Raw genomic sequence first — 13,196 nt, 5'->3', positions numbered from 1 at the left:
AACCTTTCATCATGATGGTGCGAGGAATATAAGTACCTTGTCATGCAATTTAAAACTCTTCCTAACATTCCTATGATCTTTTTAAAATGAAGTGTTCTACTAATGCAGTTAGGTTTTCCCTATGAAAATTTATACTTAATGCACCCATATCATGTGGAAATGAAAGGGTGAATTTGATGGAACCTGAACTTCTGCAGGAGGGGTGTTATCGATTCTTGCGCTTCAGGTGGGGACTCCTACATGTGCTCCTCTTACTCCCGCATGTTCTCCTCTCATGCGGTGCTTTGGGGCCATCGCAATTTAGACTCGGGAATAAGTCGGCGGGCAGGTGGAGGGTGTGTTGAAATTCTTTGCAAGCTGGCAGTCCTTCCCTCCCACAAGGGAACTCCCTTCACATACGAATTGCGTCCTCTTGTGGTCTGCCGGCGGGTGAAACACCCCCTAGGAAGCTTTTTTTTTTAAAGCTTCAAGGAAGCTTCTCAAGAAGCTTCTTTAATTTTTTAAAATTTTTTTTGACGGGGTGGCCTGACAGCATCGAAATGATGATGATGGTGGTGGCAACGGCCTTGGCAGCTTGGTAGAGGTGTTGGCAGACCAGGGGGTGTGGCACGTTGGCGGACCAAGGGGCGGCGCTGAAATCACGGGGCAGGGGGGGCGGCGCTTGCTACCACAAGGGGGGGGCTTCCCTTTTATGGTGGGGGGAGACGGCTGTTCAATGGCCACCACCCCTCCACTTGGGTGCATGCCCCCCTCTCCCTCTTTTACTCCCTCTCTCTCTCTCTCCCCCTGACATGCTGTCGGCGGGGAGAGAGAGGGAGAGGTAAAAAAATTTGAATTAAATTTAAACATTTTATGACTCAACACATTGTGTGTTATATGGATGATATGATACAACACATTGTGTGTTATATGGATGAATTAACACATGAGATATTCTATGACTCAACACATTGTGTGTTATATGGATGATATGATACAAGAGTTTCATGGATCATTGCCAATTGGCATGGAGATCCGAATGGACACACAATACCAATAAAGTAGAGGATTTTTGAACCATCGATTTCCAGCAGATCCATATCATTCGGCACAAAGTAATCAATCACCACATCAAAATAGTCGATGGAGAATTATGTGCTTCACCTAAACCTTGTACAATACCTGCATGTACAAAAAAATACTTGCATCATGAATCTCTTTTAACAAAAAATATCTAGATAACTACATGAATAGAAGCAATACAAAATAGGGCCAATTTACCTATAAGCTGATCTGTTGAAGATAATATTGAATCGTTGCTTATGAAAACCCATTGCAAATGATGGACAAAAGAAAACATCAATCCCATCAAACATAAAAGTCACTAATTGAATTAATAAATTTGGCACCACAAAATATGGCAGATTTACCCGTAAATTGAGCTACAAAGTCTTTGCTCTACCTTGTTTTAAGTGTTGCAACAACAATCGATCCTTAAGTTAGAACTAGCATCAAACCCTATTATAAAGATAGTAGAAAAGAGAAAATGCAAAGAGAAAGAAAGAGAGTGTGTATGAGTATGGGGGAGAGAGAAAGAAATGAGCACCTATCCAATCTTGCCCAAATTGATCTCTGCAAAAGACAATAGCAAGAGTTAGTATTTACATTAAGGTATATTGAAAAAACAATAGAAAAGAGAAAACATAGAGAAAGAAAGAGAGAGGGACAGAGAGATAAGCACTTATGCAATATCACCCAAAATGATCTTTGCAATAAAACAACAACAAAGGTTAGAACTAACATAATGTTGTATTGAAAAGAAAACAACAAAAAAAAACCCAAATAGAGAGAGAGAGATTAACACCTTTGTCTCTTGCTCCAAACAAACTCTACAAGAAAACAACAATTAGAACCAACATCAATTTCTATTGAAAACACAACATAAAAGAGAAACAACACATAGAGAGAGGAGGGAAAGAAAGGAGCAAAACTCTCTAAAAAAAGGGGAGAAATACGAGGTGAGAGAAACTCAAATTTTGTGTACTATTCATTATCCCTTTTTTAAAATCCCCCACTACCCTTTTTTTAATTAAAAACCCAAGATTTGGAGAGAGAAGATTCACCCTCCATAGATGTCAACATCTAGCCTTGTTATTGGACAATCCAAAAGGCCCACATCTTAAACTATATTATTTTTAAGGGCCCATTTGTGAGTTTATTTTTTTCCTAATGAAATCATTTGTCACACTTGGGTATAGGTACAAAAGACTAATCGAACCATCTAGTAGTTGGTTCCCTCCAAAGTTTCCCTCAGGATAGTTAGAGCTCCTCGTAGTTTTATCAGGTAAAGCGAATGATTAGAGGCATCAGGAGTGAAACGCCCTCGACTTATTCTCAAACTTTAAATAGGTAAGTGGCCAAGGTTGCTTTGTTCAACCTCGGCATGGAATGCAAGCTCCAAGTGGGCCATCTTTTGTAAGAGAAATGGGTGATGTGGGATGAATCAAAAGCTGGGTTACAGTGCTGAATTACGCGCTAATGTAGATCCCACAAAGGGTGTTGATTGATTGCAAGACACATAGTGGTCATGGAAGTCGAAATCCGCTAAGGAGTGTGTAACAACTCACTTGTCGAATCAACTAGCCTTGAAAATGGATGGTACTGAAACATGAGACCTATACCCAATCACCGGGGTGAGTACGAGGCCTCAACGAGCAGGAGGGCTTGGAGATCATGGCACAGCTCTAAGCATGAAATCGAGTGAAAGAACCCCCAATACAGATCTTGGTGGTAGTAGCAAATATTCAAATGAGAACTTTGAAGACCAAAGTGGAGAAATGTTCCATGTGAACATCAATTCAACATGGGTTAGTGGATCGAAAGAGATGGGGCAATCCTATGCCAAGGGTGCAATGTGTGTTGCCCATTGAAAGGGAATTGGACTAATATTCTCAAACTGGGACATGGCAGTGGTGGACGAAAATGTAACCAAATCCAGAGACACCGGCATGGGCCTCGAGAAGAGATCTCATTTGCTTTTAACAGCCCGCCCACCGTGAAATTGGATCACTCGGAGATAGGGTCCAGTAGCAGTGGGGCTGATAAAGCACATCACGTCTCACATTGTCTTGTGCACCCCCGGTAGCTCATGAAAATATGGAGGAGTGAATGGTGATCATGCCTGGTCATACTCATAACTGCATCAGGTCTCCAAGGTAAACATCCTCTAATCGTCACTCGATAGTATAATGTAGGCAAGGAAAGTTGGTAAAGTGGATCCATAACTTCGGGAAAAGGATCAACTTCTTGACCTCACAGACTATCGAGGGTTTGTCCAGAGCCACCCAATGGCCAGGGCGGCCTCCGCATGCCAATTGGGTGACAAGGCTAGAACATAATTCCATGTAGGGAGGCCCTCCCTAGGGGGTGAATATTTGTCTTAGAGCTAGTATGGACAAGGAGATTTCGATTGTTTAAGTAAAACAAAGAATTGTGATGGTCCTTGCGGATGTTAATGCAATGTAATTTTTGCCTAATTCTCTGAATGTTAATGTGAATAAATTCAACCAAGTATAAGTAAACGACGAGAGTAACTATGACTCTCTTAAGGTAGCCAAATGCCTCGTCATCTAATTAGTGATGTGCATGAATGGATTAGTGAGATTCCCACTGTCCCTATTTACTATCTAGCGAAACCATCGCCATGGAAACGAGCTTGGAAGAATAAAGGGAAATAGGTAGGAGCCTTTGGTGCAAGTGAAATACCACTACTTTTAATGTCATTTTACTTACTCTGTGAGGTGGAGATAGGGCTCGACCCCTACTTCTAGTCTTAAGGCTTGCTCACGTGTTGATCTAGGTAGAAGACATTGTCAGGTGGGGAGTTTGGCTAGGGCGGCATATCTAATATAAGATAATGTAGGTGTCCTAAGATGAGCTCAATGAGAATAGAAATCTCATGTGGAATAAAAGGGTAAAAGCTCATTTGATTTTGATTTTCAATACATATACAAACTATGAAATCATGGCCTATCGATCCTTTAGTGTTTTGAAATTTGAAGCTAGAGGTGTCAAAAAAGATACCACATGGATAACTAGCTTGTAAGTAGTAACTAAAAAATACAAACTAATAATTAAAATTTAAGAAGTAACTAATAATAAGAAACTAATAATTATTTAAGTATTTAATTATTTAATTGATTGCTAATTATAAGTTAATTGGTTAATTATCAAAAAAGTTATGTATTACCAGTTAATTGATTAGTTAATTAATATAACTAATTATTTAATTTTACATATTACTAATGAATCTTAAATTAATTAGTAGTTATTAATTTCAATATTAATTAATTAGAAATTATTTTTAACATTAATTGATAATTCATTAATTATTAGCTACTTTAAAAAAGTATATATATATAAATATATGCAAGAGGCATCGGCAGTGGCAGTGGCGGCGTCAACCGGATGGTGGTGGCATCGACGGCATTACAAAAGGGAGCGCGAATGGTGGCAACATAGCAGGTAGGGCAGCGACATTGCAGGGAGGTGGGTGACAATAATACCAGGTGAGAGAGAGAGAGAGAGAGAGAGAGAGAGAGAGAGAGAGAGAGAGAGAGCAAAAAAAACTTCCCCATAAGGGGGCACGGATGCCCCCTTTTGAGGGGAAATTTTTTTGATCCCCCTCCAACTAACTAATTAGTTTTTTAATGAAATTATTTAGTTAGAAAATTTGTTAATATTTGATAATTAGTTAAAAATTTTAGTATTTAATTTAAAAATAATAATTAGTTAGTAACTAATGATTACTTTTTAAGTTTATAACTAGCTAAAATAGTTAATAATTAATCAAAATATTAGTAATTAAATTATTAATTAATAATTAGTGCATAGCTAATAGCTAGTTTAGTAATTATTAATTAATTTTTTATCCGTTGAGAAATGAGTGCCCTGGTGCAAACACTAGTTGAGCAAAAATTTACTCTTGCCAAGAAGAATGCATTGCCAGGAGCCCCTTATCAGCAATACGAGGGCCTAGGACTTATTGCGGTGAACCTTTCTTTCTAGGGATAAAAAAATACACATATTGTATGCTTTCTCTCTTTCCCCTCTCTCTCATCACTCTTTCTCTCTCTCCCCCCATTTTCTCTCACCTTCACCTATAAAAGGATCCATCTCCCCTTTTCGCATTGTGAATTGTTCCCACGATCCTCGATATGTGGCTTTCTCTCTCTATTCCTCCCTCACTCTCTCCCCTTTTCTCTCCTTTATTTATAAAAGGACCCCTCCCCTTGCAATTCATGTTCATGTTTTCTGTCCCCTACCCTCAGCACGATTCTCTCTCTCCCCCTCTCTCTCTACACACCTCTCTCTCTCTCTCAGCCACACATACTCTCTCACACATTTCTATCCCAGGATTTCCCCCCTCTCTCTCTCTCCCTCTCCCTCTCCCTCTCCTTCTCTCTCTTTCTCTTTCTCTTTCTCTTTCTATGGCTCCCTATCTATCCCCACCTTCCTCCCTCTCTATCTCTCCTCCTTCCCCCCTTTGTCTCTCTCTCTCTCTCTCTCTCTCTCTCTCTCTCTCTCATCCCAATATGTCATCTCTTTCCCTCCCTCCCTCTCTCTTTCTCTCTCTCTCTCTCTCATCACAATATGTGATCTCTCCCTTCCCCTTCTCTCTCTCCCTACCTCCCCCTTCACACACACACACACACACACACACACACACACACTCTCTCTCTCTCTCTCTCTCTCTCTCTCTCTCTCTCTCTCTCTCTCTGTGTCCAATGTCTTTATAGGAGAGTCTCTACTTGGATTTTTTCCTACTCGACTACTGTGTTTACATATATCACAATCGATATTTGATTGTAGAAAATCAAGGAAGCAATATATCTTGCAAGAAGTAACCCTAAACCCCTTCATCATGATTGAATAGGATTTCAAAAGACAAGATTGTGTCACCCTTTTTGAGGGTGATGAAAGGATAGTAGAAGGTTTAATTCAACAAACATTTCCCTCGCCGAGCTTGCTCCCTAGATGAATGGGAGTTCTTGTCATTGCCGTGCATCAGAGAGATGGGAAGGCATGTGGCAAATGCAATACTGAGATTGACATTGAGGAAAATGCAATTGTGCAATGGCCAATGGAACAAATGGTAAGTAGCCCCTCTCTTCATTTTTGTTATGGCTGGTTTATCTCCTCCTCTTACCCTAATTTGAATTATTGTTTGCAGGAAAGAGAGTGATGACCAGATGCGTCTCCGAGGACACTTGACTTGCATCCACAACCTAGAGTAGGACATGATGTTGTCACCACCAGTAGCATGCAATCGCAAGGGGGGAGTCGCCCTCCAAAAGCAAGAGAGAGAGCGACACAAACGCTATCATTGACATCTACTACTGAGCTACATGCAGTCATTGGACTTGCATGTGGGGAAGGAGTGACATCAAGAGAAGGTGGACATGCTTCAATGACTCAAATGAGGAAGGGAAATAGAAAGATCATAGTATCGAAGAGTGATACTAACGAGAGGAAAGTTATGACCATGAAAGAATTAAGTCCTTTAGTCCACAACACAGGATACCTCTTTGTACTTTCCATTGATATGTACTCAAACTACATTTGTCTATAGAAACAATGTTTTTTTAAATGCAAAACTATCTCATGCTTAGAGTGGGGCTCCAAAATGGGGAGGGGGGTATATTGAATGAGGATAGAGTATACACATTGGCATTCTCAAACCTAAATAAGAAAAATTGCATAAGGATATTGAAGGCCATGAAGAGTTCTGATAAGAAAATTCAAACATTGATGGGCATGTCTGAACACATGCTATTCTTGTTTATCTATATTATGTGTATAGTAAGTTTGATGAATTGGTATTAAATGACATAACTTTGATTTGAGCATATGAAAATACACCATTTCAAAGTTGGGTAAGACAAGAGACCTTCTAGGCCATGTTGTAAGATGGCATAAGGAGATTACTCTTGAGTCGGGAGGACTATTATAACATCCAAGTGGAACACAATTTGTTCTTCCAATACACGAAGAAGATAAAGAGAAAACATAGAGAGGAAGCTTAAGTTATTTCTTAAGCTTTGGAAGCTTAGAAGCTCAAACTTAATGAAATTTTCTTGTCTATTTCTCTGAGAAGAAAACGACTTGTCAAAGGAGCTTGAGAAGTGGTCCTTCGCAATCAGACAACACAGCAAGGGGTTCTTCACTACCACGAACACACTCGTATTGATGGTTCATCATGAATAGCCCGTAGAGCCCATTCGTTCTAGCATCTTTGCCTTCACATGAGATGGTAAGCGATTGGAAGTCCTTGATCTCAGCTTTGCTCTGATACCATTAGTGCACAAATCGGATGTTGTATGCACATATAGTGAACATCGGAAGGTCCCCAAGAACAAAAAACTCTACAAAAGCTCATAAAGCAAGAAGAGAGGTTTGCACAAGATGAGACAAAAAGACAAATTGGGTACAATCTCCCCCCATGCCTTGTGTGAGCGCTCCACAAGGCATGTATTTATAAATTTAATAATCTCCAAGCTAAAAAATGGCCTAATTTACAATTAGCATGCTTTTGGCTTTTGTGTTTGCTTTTTCCCAAATAACAAATAAATTGTTTGGGCATCCAAAAAGTCAAGTTGTGCCCAAATATAATGTCCAATAATTGAATATTTAAACCAAGCATATATGCACATAAAAAATAATAAATGTTTATCAAGTGCTTTAATAAATAAGCATGCCTAAATAAATATTGGTGCCACGTCTTTAATGATAAGGGGCACATTCATAAAAAATAATAATTCTTCTAGGTAATCAAAATACACACCATCGCTCATAATTCCCAACACCAGCGCTACCTACTCTACACATCAACTGAAGCATTCACAATTGTTAAAAAATAATAAGATAAAACCCACAAAAGTGAATACCTAGTAGTCTTTAGCTACAAAATAATTAAATAGATTAGAACTCTGTCCTAACCTTAATTTAATACGAGTGCATTATAAACTCATAAACATCCATTAGTTTAAATATGTATTTTGCAAAATCACCTACTGTGGAATCACCCACGTGCACATTATTAATCTAACACCTGAAAAGGACAGGTGTCCTCGTCAACTTCTCGCACAAGGAATCCACCTTGTGTACGAGCCCTGGCAAAGAAATACAATTTTATTGAATCCATCGAAAAACCTCACGGAATCCATTGTATGGCCAATAAATAGTTTTACGAAATCCACCGAAAAACCTTATGGAATCCACCGTGGAATATGCCTCTTGGCATCATACCCCCGGGGTGGAATAGCAATTGTCCTCAAGTGCTATTAGCTCAATGTGGAGCGATTAGTGAGGGATAAGCACTTAGGTCGCGGGCGTGTATCCATTGGGCCTCTTCAATGGGATGATTTTTAAACTTAACCAAATATCTAGAATATCTACGACATGTTCTGGTGGTCATAAAGTTAGTATCTAGAATAGTTTCTGGTTCAATTATTTCAATTTCTTCTTCTAACGAAGGAGGGTTTTCATAGGTAAGGTGGACAGATAATTGGCCTCTAAAAGATCGTAACAAACTAATATGAAAAGTATTATGGATTTTTTAGTGTTGGGGTAGTTCTAATTTAAATGCATTGTCATTGATCTTGTGAATTATTTTAAAAGATCCATAAAATCTAGGTGCTAATTTAACAATAGGGTGTTTCTAAACACTTTGCAATCTTCTCTTTTCAATGCGTAACCAAACATAATCATCAACATTGAAGCTCATGGCTTTTCTTTTCTTATTAGCTTGTTTAGTGTATGATTGCTTGGCTTTCACAATCATATCTTTAACTTTAACAAAAATAGTAGCATGTGTATTGGCAATATCATCAGTATCTTTAACTTTGTTTGATAATGATGTGACGAGTGTAGACAATCTATGTCCATGAATGATTTCAAAAGGTACTTTCTGTGTAGTTGTGTGTGGTGTATTATTGTATGCAAATTGAAGTAGATGCAAGTGTGTATCCCATGTTTGTGGCTTTTGAAATTGTGTTTGCACACAAAAGATCTAGAATTGTGCTGTTAGTAGCTTATGTTTGCCCATTGATTTCAAGATGAAATGCAGATGAGAAATCAATCTTAGCACAACCAAATTAGCAAATAGAGTAGTCCAAAAATTGTTATAGAATCTAGAATCATGATCAGAAATAATAACTTTTGGCAGACCATGGTTAGTGAAAACAGTCTTCACAAACAATTGTGCAGCTTGAGATGATGCAGTTAATGTTTTTTAAATCGAGATGATTGTTTGCCAAATGGATCTACTATAGTTCAAATCATATCATGATTAGCTTGTGTGTTAGGCAAACCAGTTATAAAATCCATTGAAATATGTTCTCATGGACGTTCATGAATTGGTAAAGGCATTAATAAACCATATTGCTTACCATGGTGTCGCTTGACACTTTGAAAAATTAAACACTCAGAAACAAAGTTAGAAACATGAGATTCCATTTGTGGCCAATAAAAATCTTCAACCAATGTTCTTAAAGTGGAAATAATACCTCTATGGCCTTGATATAGAGGACAATGAATTTCATGTAGCATAAATGATCTAAATGGAACAGTGACACACAATCTTTTCTCATAGAACATAAATACATTAGAATAAGACAAAGAATCAATTAAAATCCAGTTATTAGTAACTAATTTGTTCCAATCAGCTTGAAAACTGGGGTCATGGTCATAGGTATCGTTCATAGGAATAAGGGAATCAAAAGACAGAATGGAAATATTATGGATACTTGGTCTTCTACTCAATGCATCGGCAACAACATTCTCTCTTCCTGGTTGATATTGGATAAGTGGATGAAAAATTTGAATGAAAGCAGCCCATTTAATATGACGGTCAGAAATTTTTGGTTGACTAAGGAGTTGTTTGATACTTTGTTGGTTAGTTTTGATCATAAACTTGGATCCCATTAGATATTGTTTCCATTGACGTAAGGCTTGTACTATAGCTAATAATTCTTTATCATAAGTGGAATACATCACTTCAAAGGGTTTAAGTTGGCAACTAGAATAGACTATGGGATGTGAATCTTGCATAAGGACAGCTCCTATTCCTGATCCGCTAGCACTAGTGACTACTAGGAAGAATGATCGATTAAAATCAGGTAATTGCAAAATAGATGCATGTGTGAAAGCATGTTTTAATAAATCAAAAGAATTTTGTTGGTTATCAAACCAATGATGCAGAACACCTTTCTTTGACAATTTCATTAAAGGAAATGCAAGCAATGAAAAATTTCTCACAAAGCTGGCAAGATCTAAGAAAGAATGTAACTCATTAATATTTTTAGAAATTGGACAATTCAAAATTGCCTCTATCTTTTTAGGATCAACACGAATACCATTAGAATAAACAATGTGTCCTAAGTGTTCAATTTGGGTTTGGAAAAATTCACTCTTGTCAGGGTTAGCATACAATTGATTTTCTTTCAACAATTTGAAAACCAAATATAGATGTTCACAATGTTTATTCTCATTCTTACTAAAAATCAAAATATCATCAAAGAAAACACTTACACAATTCTGATACTTAAAAAATATACTATTCATCATACTACTGAATGTAGCTAGTGCATTAGTCAAACCGAAAGGCATAACAAGGAATTCATAATGACCAAATTGAATTTTAAATGTAGTTTTGAAAATGTCAAGTGTATCCAATCGTAGTTGATGATATCCAGATTTAAGATCTATCTTACTAAAAATAGTGGCTCCTTATAGTTTATCCATGACGTCGTCTACCTTAGGGATCGGATATCTATTCTTAACAATGATATTATTTAGGGCACGATAGTCAATGCACATCCTATAGGTATTATTTTTCTTCTTAACTAATAGGGCAGGTGCACCAAAAGGAGAACTACTAGACCTAATGAGTCCTCGACTTCAACTTGTGCTTGTATTTCTTTCTGTTTAATCTGATTGTGTCTATAAGGTGCTTTACATGGTGGTTGAGAACCTAGAATTAAGTCTATTTTATGATCTTCAGGACATGTAGGTGATAAATCAGCAGCAAAAAAATCTTTAAATTGTGAAAGAAATTGTGCATGCCTAAGATACATCTGATTTTCCTTAGCTTCAATTTCATTCACCCATACTAAGTATGATTTACTACCTTTTCTCAATGCATGTTTAGCCTATGTGTGACTAAGCAATGGAAAATTATCAAAGGTGTGCGTTCCATGTAATGTGATTTGTTTTCCGTTAGAATAAATTTTCATGGAATGTGTGGAATAATCTATATCGGGATTATATTTGTGATGCCAAGGCATTCTTAAAATAATATCACTAGCTTGCAAAGGCACAACCAAGAAATTTCTATGCTCCACATAATCACCAATTTTAATTTCTAAGTCAATGATATGAACTTCTTGTGTACCATTGTATCTAGTGCCTAAAACTGCAACCTTTATGCGATAATGAGTTGGAACAATAGATAAATTCAATTCTTTTAACAACTTAGCAAAAATAAAATCATGTGTGCTTCCATCATCATGCAAAACAATCTTTTCTTGACCATGCACAAAACATTTCATCGTTAATAATGAATAAGGATTTGGCATACCTAGTAAAATATCTGAAGCATTACTGATATCATCAACATCTTCAATGAAGTTTGGCATATATTCATCTTCTTTGTCTTCATTCACTCCCAAATAATTGATTTGAACAGCTTGCTTCTCAGATTGACAATTCACTGCTAAGTTTCCAGGTTGTTGACACTTGTAGAAAGCTATAGGCTTTGCTTTGGAAACACTATTGATAATGGCTGAAAATTTGGGTATGTTGGGATTTGGCTAGAGAGAATGCTTAGAGTTTGAACTTGTGTTTGATGGTAAAGTAAGGGGCCGAGTCTAGGATTTACGAAAAGAAGAAGAAACAAATCGATTCTGATTAAATCTTTGGAAGTTAGAATTGAATTGCTTTGTACCAAAGTTACCATTAGTTGGAAATTGTTGTGGTCGCTTTTCTCATCCATGAATTTTGTCTTCAGCATCATGCACTAAAGAAATCGCATCCTCCAAAGTCTTTGGCTTGAACATGTTCACTTCTGCATAGAAGTGACCAAGCAAATTGGACATATACTTGAACTTGTGGATCGCCTCAAGAACATCTTCAAATATTCAAAGTTGTAGTAAAGCACTCCAGAAACACTCAGTGTATTGTAGTATGGATTCACGATCTTTTTATTTTGCAGAAGATCCCACTATTTGATAGCTTTTTCATGGAATTGAGGTGGAAGAAAATTTTGCAAAAATTTCTTTTGAAAAGCCTTCCAAGTAGAGGGACAATCAATACTCTTCCGGACGATAGTCTACCATAATGATGCTCTCTCTGCTAGATGGTTAGTGACACATTTAAGTTTATCTTTTTCAGCATATTGCTCTTCATGGAAATAATCATCAAACTGATTGATAAAAGTGAGAATAGTTTTTTCGTCACGTTGCCCATTAAAAGTACGGAATTTGAAATTTTCATGGAAATAATCATCAAACTGATTGATAAAAGTGAGAATAGTTTTTTCGTCACGTTGCCCATTAAAAGTACGGAATTTGAAATTTATTTTATTTATCTTAGCTTCTTTCCTTAGAGATTGTGCATCTAGTGTTGCATCAATCATACGTCGAATAACATCTTCAGGTTGCACTCCGTCTTGATCGACAATGGATCATTGAAGTGTAGCTAGTTGTGCTTGCAAATTTTGACGTGCTCTTTGCTTTTCTTGAAGTTGCATCATGAATAGGTACAATTTTCACTCCATGGTCGCTTCCGACAAATCACCTTCACCCATAGAATCTTCCCTATTTTGATCGGACATCCTGCAAAATCTCAAACAACCTCACACTCGAAATCTTGTTAGGATGATGAGCATAGCTCAAATTTGGGTTTACAAGGCTTGTCTTTTTTAAATATAGCTTTTATGATCTTGCTTCTTTTGTGGGTATAACAATCGATGATGGTCTTCTTTGAAGCGAAAAAAATAGACTGCATATGAGAGTTTGCTTACTAGAAATTCAACTCTGCCAAAGTACAGGTAGGAACACAGGCTTGCTGAAGTTTTTGGAACTGTTTCGGGAAGAGCTCATTGTAAACACCCGCTAGGAAGGAGATTTAAGATTGTAAATTTTAAGTTTTAATAAGCT

At 37.3% G+C, this 13,196-nt stretch overlaps 1 pseudogene; it reads left to right on the top strand.

The window, feature by feature from the left end:
* Positions 1-1,605: 1,605 nt before the first annotated feature.
* LOC148039309 (25S ribosomal RNA) lies at positions 1,606-4,261 on the top strand (annotated as a pseudogene).
* The last annotated feature ends 8,935 nt before the right edge of the window (positions 4,262-13,196 follow it).

The sequence above is a fragment of the Lygodium microphyllum genome, chromosome 3, assembly GCF_053477565.2.
Source record: "Lygodium microphyllum isolate KBCC chromosome 3, Lygodium_microphyllum_v1.1.10, whole genome shotgun sequence".
Taxonomy (NCBI): Eukaryota; Viridiplantae; Streptophyta; class Polypodiopsida; order Schizaeales; family Lygodiaceae; genus Lygodium; species Lygodium microphyllum.
This window is presented reverse-complemented; position numbering and strand designations above follow the sequence as displayed.